The sequence below is a fragment of the Ovis canadensis genome, chromosome 2 (genome assembly GCF_042477335.2).
Source record: "Ovis canadensis isolate MfBH-ARS-UI-01 breed Bighorn chromosome 2, ARS-UI_OviCan_v2, whole genome shotgun sequence".
NCBI classification, from domain to species: Eukaryota; Metazoa; Chordata; class Mammalia; order Artiodactyla; family Bovidae; genus Ovis; species Ovis canadensis.
This window is the reverse complement of record NC_091246.1, coordinates 204,301,509-204,311,577: the sequence shown is the minus strand read 5'-3', so window position 1 is coordinate 204,311,577 and position 10,069 is coordinate 204,301,509.

The following is a 10,069-nucleotide window of genomic DNA, read 5'->3' as shown; positions in this document are numbered from 1 at the left end:
CGGGAGCTGACTGTGGCTCAGATCATGAACTCCTTATTGCCAAATTCAGGCTAAAATTGAAGAAAGTAGGGAAAACCGTTAGACCATTCAGGTATGACCTAAATCAAATCCCTTATGATTATACAGTGGAAGTGAGAAATAGGTTTAGGGGCCTAGATCTGATAGATAGAGTGCCTGATGAACTATGGAATGAGGCTTGTGACATTGTACAGGAGACAGGGAGCAAGACCATCCCTATGGAAAAGAAATGCAAAAAGCAAAATGGCTGTCTGGGGAGGCCTTACAAATAGCTGTGAAAAGAAGAGAGGTGGAAAGCAAAGGAGAAAAGGAAAGATATAAGCATCTGAATGCAGAGTTCCAAAGAACAGCAAGAAGAAATAAGAAAGCCTTCTTCAGCGATCAATGCAAAGAAATAGAGAAAAACAACAGAATGGGAAACACTAGAGATCTCTTCAAGAAAACTAGAGACACCAAGGGAACATTTCATGCAAAGATGGGCTCGATAAAGGACAGAAATGGTCTGGACCTAACAGAAGTAGAAGATATTAAGAAGAGGTGGCAGGAATACATGGAAGAACTGTACAAAAAAGATCTTCACGACCCAGATAATCATGCTGATGTGATCACTAATCTAGAGCCAGACATTTTGGATTGTGAAGTCAAGTGGGCTTTAGAAAGCATCACTACAAACAAAGCTAGTGGAGGTGATGGAATTCCAGTTGAGCTGTTTCGAATCCTGAAAGATGATGCTGTGAAAGTGCTGCCCTCAATATGCCAGCAAATTTGGAAAACTCATCAGTGGCCACAGGACTGGAAAAGGTCAGTTTTCATTCCAATTCCAAAGAAAGGCAATGCCAAAGAATGCTCAAACTACTGCACAATTGCACTCATCCCACATGCTAGTAAAGTAATGCTCAAAATTCTCCAAGCCAGACTTCAGCAATACATGAACTGTGAACTCCCTGATGTTCAAGCTGGTTTTAGAAAAGGCAGAGGAACCAGAGATCAAATTGCCATCCACTGGATCATGGAAAAAAGTCTTCTAGACTGCCTCTGAATACTCATTGTCTGCGTAATGTACAGCCTCCCTTATTCTCAGCCTTGTTGTCTGTGAAGGATGGACCCCACTCCCATCCATAAGGGCAGGTCCTGATTGGCTTAAACCAATTCAGTTAGGCTATCCCAACCCTCAGCCCTAGAGCAACCAGCTCAAGAACATGCACATAATCTAATCAGAGTCAGTGGGACCTAATAAGACCTTGAAGGGACCTCAAGAACCGAGAGGCCTTCACCCTTCCTCTGGATTTAGGGAAATGAGGCTATGAGGAAGATGGAATTGCTCCCATCTTGCTATCAGAAGAGGAACCAACTTGATGATGAAGTCCCCGAGGAGGCAAAGTTAACAAGACAACATGATCCTAATGTTCCAGTTTGGCTTAAAGTCAGGCTGCGCCTGGTGCCAACCCTAAATGAAGGTTTCAGTTATGGGGGCTAACACTTTCCTTTCTTCCCTTCTCCTCTTGTCTCCTCTCATCTCGTCTCCTTTACTCACTCTTCCCTTCCCTTCCCCTCCTCCTTCCCCTTCCTTCCTTCTCCTCTCCTTTTCCCTCTCTCCCTTTCTTTTTTCCTTCCTCTTAAATTCAGTTTGAAAGCTAATGCAGAGACACATAGTTTCATGTGATTCTTAACGAATAGCCTCTGATCAACTAACAAGATAGATTTGCTAAATTAGGCAAAGAGTCACAATCAGTTAGGAAGAAATTGTATCTGAATGATAGTAATAGACACAAACAATAAGTTCTATATCCAAGGGTTTATTCTCTCAGGAACAGAGTTTGGCATTTCAGGCTGGTACACTGACCCTGCAAATGCTCAGGCTTATTCTACCTTTTTTGGTTCATTATCCTAGTCATAGATTGTATTTCCAGTGTTAACCTCAGTTTCTGTAGTAGCTGCTGAATTCCTGCCAACATGTCTGTGTTTGAGGCAGAAGAGCGAAAGAAAAGAGGAAGAACAAAGGGGTAAAACCTTCCAATTAAATCAGCTCCCTTTAACTGTTCTCCCTGGAAGGTCCACTTATTACCTTTCATTGGCCAAATTTTAACCTTATTATTGTACCTGTAAGAGAAGCTTGTAAGTATAACATCAGTATTTTAGCTGAAGCTATAGCTTCCCACAGACTGAATCATGGTCCCCTTACTTTCTCAAATCTGTATAAGTATGTTACCTTACATTGCAAAAGGGACTTTGCTGATATAATTACATTAAGGATCTGGAGACGGGGATTTTCCTGAATTTTCCGAGTAGGTCCAATATATCCTCATGGATTCTTATAAGAGGGAAGCAAGAGGTTTCAAAGCAGGAGGAGATGGGACAAATGGAAGGAAAGTTTGGAGTGATGAAGAATTTTGAAGATGGAGAAATGAGTCACAAAACAGGGAGTATAGGCAGCCTCTAGAAAAGGCAAAGGACATAGATTCTCCCTGAGAGTGTCCAGAAGTTAGGCCTGATGATATGTTAGCTTTTTAATTCAGTGAAACTGATTTTAGACTTCTGACCTCAAGAACTGAAAAATACGACATTCGTGCTTTTAAAGACACTAAATTTGTGGTAATTTGTTACCTCAACCATAAGAAACGAATACAATACTCTAGATGAAGTCCATGTTCTGTTACCAAGGACATATGCTCCATGTTTCAGCTGGAATGGGAGATAATAAATGTGTGCAGTGTTGGGCATTCCTGGAATCCATTGCTGCTTGAGTACAGCCAGTTTACAAGACAATTAACTATTGCATTCTTCTAATCATAGAACTATGGTTCATCTAAAAAGAGTGCCTTAGTCGACGCACTTTAATTTGGAATCATAACTGGCTGAAAAGAAGTTCTATGTTGTCATTTCGTCAGATCTTTAGCTCATAAAAGGTATTTTTTTTTTTTTTGGTGGTGAGAGAGAGGGTTAAGAGCACCTATATTTGCAACAGCTTTAGTTAACTAAAGGAAAAAGAGCATATTTGCAACTGGATTTCCAAAAGTAGATTAGAGTGTTGGAAGTCTGGTTGTTATGCAAACAATGGTTACAAAAGGGGTATTTGGACAATTTTAATCAGGGTGTAATTTTCCAGTGTTGTTGATACATACTAAACATTTGGAGATATTTCATATAGTGAATATCTTCATTGAGATTGTAATGAATCAGAATTTGTCCACAAAAGGAGCTTCTTATGAAATCCATGAAGGATTTTAAGGTTTCTTTTGACAGCTAGGTGGGTGAAATAAATCTTATTATAGACAAACTAAACCAAAGCAATCAGATGCTTAAAATAACAAACTACTATTGTTATTAGAAACAATTATATGATAGTACTCAAAGAAAAGTGATATTTTCTTTAGAAGAATCAAGACAAATGGAATAAAATTCCTTATTGCAAGATTTCTTTAATGCTCATCAGTGACATTTCTGAACAATGTTTAAACAAAGTCCCTCTGGCATGGCAACTGTTGCCACGTAGGGCTTAGCTTCCTAAGGAGTTCAATGAGATAAGAGGCTGTTTTTAATCAACAGGCCAGAGGAACCATATGTAGTCTGTAGGCTGAGTACATAATGCTTGCTCCCACTAGTCATCATCCAGATCAAATAAACAAGAACCAAAATGGCACTGTACAAATATCTGTCTACATTCAAGGCTGTGGGGAACTCTGGTCTTCAAGTAGGGGGCTACTGGTACCATTTAAGGTGGCTCTTGAATTTTGTTTTATTATCTTCCTCAAATAATGTGAAACCTTAGCTTATTTTGGCATAAAATAAACTAAATAAGATTCCAGGAGACTAGTTTTATTTGTGTGGTAAAATATATGTAACATAAAATTGACTGTATTAACCATTTTTAGTGTATAGTTCCATGGACAGAGGAGCCTGGAGGGTTACAGTCCATGGGGTCACAAAGAGTCAGAGATGACTGAATGACTAACGCTTTCACTTTTCACTAACTTTAGTGGCATTAAATGCATTCACAATGTTATGCAACCACCGTAACCATTCATCACTAGAACTTCTTCATCTTCCCCGACTGAAACTTTGTACTATTAAATGCTAGCTGTCTGTTCCCTGTATCTCTAGTTTCTGGAAATCGTCATTCTACTTTGTGTTTCTATGAATTTGACTTCTCTAAGTTCCTCATGTAGGTGGAATCATACACGATTTGTCTTTTGGTACCTGACCTAGGGTAATGTACTGGGAGCCAGCGTGAGGAACTCCGCCCGTGGCAAAGGTCATGAGGAAGGAGGCTCGGCATACACAAAGGCAGGATCGAGCCTCAGGAGACCCCCTGTTCTTGAGCATCTACCCCCCAAACCAGAGTCTGCCTACTTTACTGTTCTATGCTTTCACCTACACCGCTGACTTTACAGGGGGCTGTCCCCCAGCACATCTCTTGGAGAAGGAGTTAACTTGCAGCTCCAGTCAATAAAAATTCCTGGGCGTGACAAGAGTGTTTCAACTTACAAACTCCTCTGAAGGTTCTCTAGCCTGCCTGAGCAGGTTTGTCCGGCCACATGTGATTGTTTACAGCCTCTCAACCGTGAGAGGCATGAGATTCTTTAAACTTTCTAAATACAGATTCTTTTGAGAAGTTAGAAATTACTAGTATAGTGGGTTGGTTAGAAATTATACTGGTGAAGGGTTTTCATTTGTTGGGCCCATATTTGCTGCTAAGTCTCCATATTCCTTGCCCTTATACACATTAATGAATATAACTAGCATATAAGAGAAATAAGTTTTTTTTTGAGAAATAAGTATTAACCTTTGATATTAATCATATTAAACCTTAAGCTAAGTAAATTCCTTTCTTGATTATAACCCCCTGCACCCTCACCCTATAGGAATGCAACTTTATCTGGTACCTTCAGAGGGTTGCACCTGGTTTAAGAAAAAATCACCCCTGGAAAAAATAAGTTTTCTGGCTGACTGACCGTTATCAGAAAGGGCCATAAGATGTCAGCAGGCCTCATGGCCATAAGATGATGTAAAGCCCCTAAGACCTTTGTATACATTTATATGAAGCACCTGATTTTGACAAGGGTCAGGTCTCCTGACCCCGCATGACTCTGTATTCTATCTCTATGTGTTACAAAAAGTATATAAGCAAACCTGAAAATAAAGAAAATGGATCAGTTTCTGGAAAGACTGGTTCTCCCGTGTTGTTCTTTCTTTCCCCTTCTGGCTGAATTCCCATCTGGAGTGTGGATGCTCACCAAGGCTGCTAATTTTGCCCTGGCTGCTAAGACCCATGAGAGAGGGAGCCCAAGGCGGGGCACCTTCTGCTATTCAAGCGGGCACCAGTGGCCTGCGTAGGTGGTGCAAACCTCTTGTCTTGAGGTTTTATTGGTATTCCATGTAAACCAAGTTATTCAGCCTCTTTTTCTCCACTAATTTTCCTACTACACTATTCTTTTCTAATCTCTCTTTATATTTCTAATTAAATAGCTTTTTCCTAGGATCCTGACTCTGTCTCCCCTTCGAATTACCCTGGATCCACCGGGGCTGGACCCCGGCAGTAATGTCATCAAGGTTCATCCATATTGTAGAATGTGTCAGAATTTCATTCTTTTTAAAGTCTGAATAATATTCCATGGCATGTTTATACCAGTTTTGTTCATCCAATCATCTGTTGACAGACATTTGTTGTTTTTGCCTTTTGGCTATTGCAGATAATGAAGCTATGAACAGTGATGAACCAAATATCTGTTCAAATAAGAAAGTGGTTTATAAATAGAGAAGTGCATCTGATTCATCCAGGACACATTTTCAAAATACATATGACAAGAAAGTGGGAAACTATAGAGGCTTTGACTCAGTAGGTGTCGGATGAGATCCCAAGGCACATATCGTATTACACATCACTGCTCTGATGCATCAGGAAGGCACATAAAAATTGAGATAAAAGTTTTAAAAGAGATCAATGGAACTCTCTCCAGAAATAGCCTAATCTAAGAAATTATTTCCAAGAATTTTTTTGTGAATGGAACCAGAATGCTATCATTATGTTCCATCTGGAAGACATCCAAAAAGTATTAGATGCTGATGTAAAATATTTGTGATGTTGGACTATATTGTTTGAGATAATGTCATGACAGAAGCTTTAGTACTGACAATGACTACTCCATCAGAGACACAAGACTGATGCCTGTTGGTCAGCAGATCTACAGCATCGTCCAATAGAGGGCAACCTCTGTTCCTAGGAGGGGTACTGATAATTTTGAAAAGCTTTCTTGTAGCATAATACAAATACAAAAAAGTGCACTCCTATTATAAATGTATAGCTTGATGATAAATGTTCACAAATTGATTCCCTTGTGTAACCAGCACCCAGATTAAAAAGGAGAACCTCCCCAACTTCCCAGAATCCCACCTCATGGCTCTCTTCCAGTCATAACCTCCCACCCCACTCCAAGTTAACCACTAACTTCTAAATGGCACCAATTAATGCATTATATAATCTATGCTCTTCTGTGTCTGCCTACTTTTAGTCAACTTTCTGTTTGTGAGAGTCACTCATGTTATTTGGTTGCAACTTGTTTATTCTCATTACTTTATAGTATTCCATGTGACTACTGTTTGGTTTTTGTTGCATTTGTGTTAGGCAAATACCTGAAATATATAAGAACAATTCATTGTGTTGATACAAATTCATGGAAAAAGCCCTTAAAAGCACCCAATGTCTCTAATTCTAACTCTGTACATACCATGATGCAAACCTCCAATTTGTAATTTGAGACTCTGCATGACTCTATCCATCTGAAAGGAGAACCCTGGGCTGATAGTCTAACAGTTCTGGTGCCAAAGATTCCCATCTGCAAGTTAATAAATGTAAGTCTAGAAATAAAACTCGGTGTCCTGTGAGTTTATCTGGCATGAACATATTCCCTATGATTCTGTCATCCCCAGGTGAGTTGATAAAATGGGTTTTTACCAGTCAAAACTGAGATATAAATTCTCAATGAGTCTAGATCTAAAATTACCTGATGGCAGTTGATCTGAGCTCTGTTGACCTGAACCCTATTGAGCTGAACTGTAAAGACTGTTTCCTTTAAATGTCCTTATTCTGCTACTGCTGATGCTGCTAAGTCGCTTCAGTTGTGTTTGACTCTGTGCGACCCCATAGACGGCAGCCCGTCAGGTTCCCTCGTCCCTGGGATTATCCAAGCAAGAACACTGGAGTGGGTTGCCATTTCCTTCTCCAATGCATGAAAGTAAAAAGTGAAAGTGAAGTTGCTCAGTTGTGTCCAACTCTTCACGACCCCATGGACTGCAGCCTACCAGGCTCCTCTGCCCATGGGATTTTCCAGGCAAATTGTCCTTCTCAGTTCAGTTGCTCAGTCGTGTCTGACTCTTTGCGATCCCATGAATCGCAGCACGCCAGGCCTCCCTGTCCATCTCCAACTCCCAGAGTTCACTCAGACTCATGTCCATTGAGTCAGTGATGCCATCCAGCCATCTCATCCTCTGTCGTCCCCTTCTCCTCCTGCCCCCAATCTCTCCCAGCATCAGAGTCTTTTCCAGTGAGTTAACTCTTCGCATGAGGTGGCCAAAGTACTGGAGTTTCAGCTTTAGCATCATTCCCTCCAAAGAAATCCCAGGGCTGATCTCCTTCAGAATGGACTGGTTGGATCTCCTTGCAGTCCAAGGAACTCTCAAGAGTCTTCTCCAACACCACAGTTCAAAACCATCAATTCTTCAGCACTCAGCCTTCTTCACAGTCCAACTCTCACATCCATACATGACTACTGGAAAAACCATAGCCTTGACTAGATGGACCTTAGTCAGCAAAGTAATGTCTCTGTCATTGCTTATGACCCAGGTTGGTCATAAATTTTCTTCCAAGGAGTAAGCGTCGTTTAATTTCATGGCTGCAGTCACCATCTGCAGTGGTTTTGGATCCTAAAAAAATAAAGTCTGACACTGTTTCCACTGTTTCCCCATCTATTTCCCATGAAGTGATGGGACCAGATGCCATGATCTTCGTTTTCTGAAGGTTGAGCTTTAAGCCAACTTTTTCACTCTCCTCTTTCACTTTCATCAAGAGGCTTGTGAGTTCCTCTTCACTTTCTGCCATAAGGGTGGTGTCATCTGCATATCTGAGGTTATTGATATCCTGGAAAAGAATGCCAGTTGAGAGACCAGCAGGAAGAACATAGGTTGAGTTGGACTGTAGTACAGAATGTTATGAAAAATCTATTCACAGAGGTTTGGGTAGAGTTAAGAAAACTAACAGGAATGTTGAGATAGCCAGAGACCAGTGGGAAGCTGCTCTTTGTCCATCAGCAGAAAGGGCAATGATGTCTTGTAGTCCAGTGAGGGCTGGAGTAGCAGAACATGAGTGACTATTGGGGGACCTTGGAATTGCATCACCAAGTCCATGAGGGAGTTGAGGAGAAAATACTCCAACTCCTCTGCGGTCCTACTCTCCCATCTCTTCCAATGCCAGGGAGCAAGGGAACCTCTTGGGCAGTCCACATGGGTCAGTCTTCCAAGAAACAAAGCAGGGCAGAGAAGGGAGGAGCATAGGTCTCCAGAGGAAGTTGCTTGGCATACAAAGAAAACCAGTATAAAAGAATAAGCTGCATGTCGTATATCATTGACTTCAGGACATGGGACAAGAACAGCACTAAAAAAGACACGATAATCAAACTTTAAATAAAAATTATATTATTTTATAGGACCCCATCCTTGATTTTAATTTCACAATGTATTTTCCAGGCTTCTATTTCACTTTAAGTCTTCTTAGATTAATTGCTGCATCACCTGCTTCATCTGAGTCACCTTGAACTAAATCACAACATAAACTCCTTGGCAAAGTTTCAATAATGATACAGCTTCTGGGAATGATGTACTTTCTTTGGCCAAAAGCTACAGCATCACTCATAGCCTTCAATCTCAACAGAGTCTTGTTTGGGGTTGAAATCTTGAGCCAAGTGGAAATGCTGGGTTTATCCGACATATTCATTCATCAACATGAAAAATGTGCCAACAAGAAAAATATTTTGGGTTTTTAAAGGATTCATCATATTTTTTACATAACAAAAATATTATCCTTCTGGGAGATAGATATCTTTCTATATCATTAAGTTCATTTTAGCTTCTCATCTCAAGAGTTTGTGAAGATATATATTCATTTAACATGCTAACTGGACCTCTTCCTATATGAATATTATTAAAAATCCTATAAGGAGTGGTAGTCTTAAGCAGGGAGAAAGAAATGGCAACTCACTCCAGTATTCTTGCCTGGAGAATCCCAGGGACAGAGAGGTTGGTGAGCTGCCATCTATGGGTTGCACAGAGTCAGACACAACTGAAGTGACTTAGCAGCATCAGCAGCAGTCTTAAGGAAGATGCTAAAAAGATGAAAGCAATAAGAAAGTAAGAAATAAGGAAGTAGAAGTTGAAAGGAAAACATCTCTTCCAGTGCCAGCAGGTCAGAGGAAAAGAAGGCAGACAGACAGGAGCAACCCATAGTGTGACAGATGTATCTCTCAAAATACATGCCCTCTCTGGGCTGTGGTCCCAGTTTGGTTCAATTTAGTTCAGTCGCTCAGTCATGTCCAACTCTTTGCGACCCCATGGACTATAGCACGCCAGGCCTCCCTGTCCATCACCAACACCCCCAGTTTACTCAAATTCATGTCCATTGAGTTGGTGATGCCATCCAACCATCTCATCCTCTGTCATCCCCTTCTCCTCCCACCTTCAATCTTTCCCAGCATCAGGGTCTTTTCAAATGAGTTAGTTCTTTGCATCAGGTGGCCAAAGTATTGGAGTTTCAGCTTCAGCATCAGTCCTTCCAATGAATATTCAGGACTGATTTTCTTTAGGATGGACTGGTTGGATCTCCTTGCAGTCCAAGGGACTCTCAAGAGTCTTCTCCAACACCACAGTTCAAAAGCATCAATTCTTCAGTGCTCAGCTTTCTTTATAGTCCAACTCTCACATCCATACATGACTACTAGAAAAACTATAGCTTTGACTAGATGGACCTTTGTTGGCAAAGTAATGTCTCTGCTGTTTTATATGC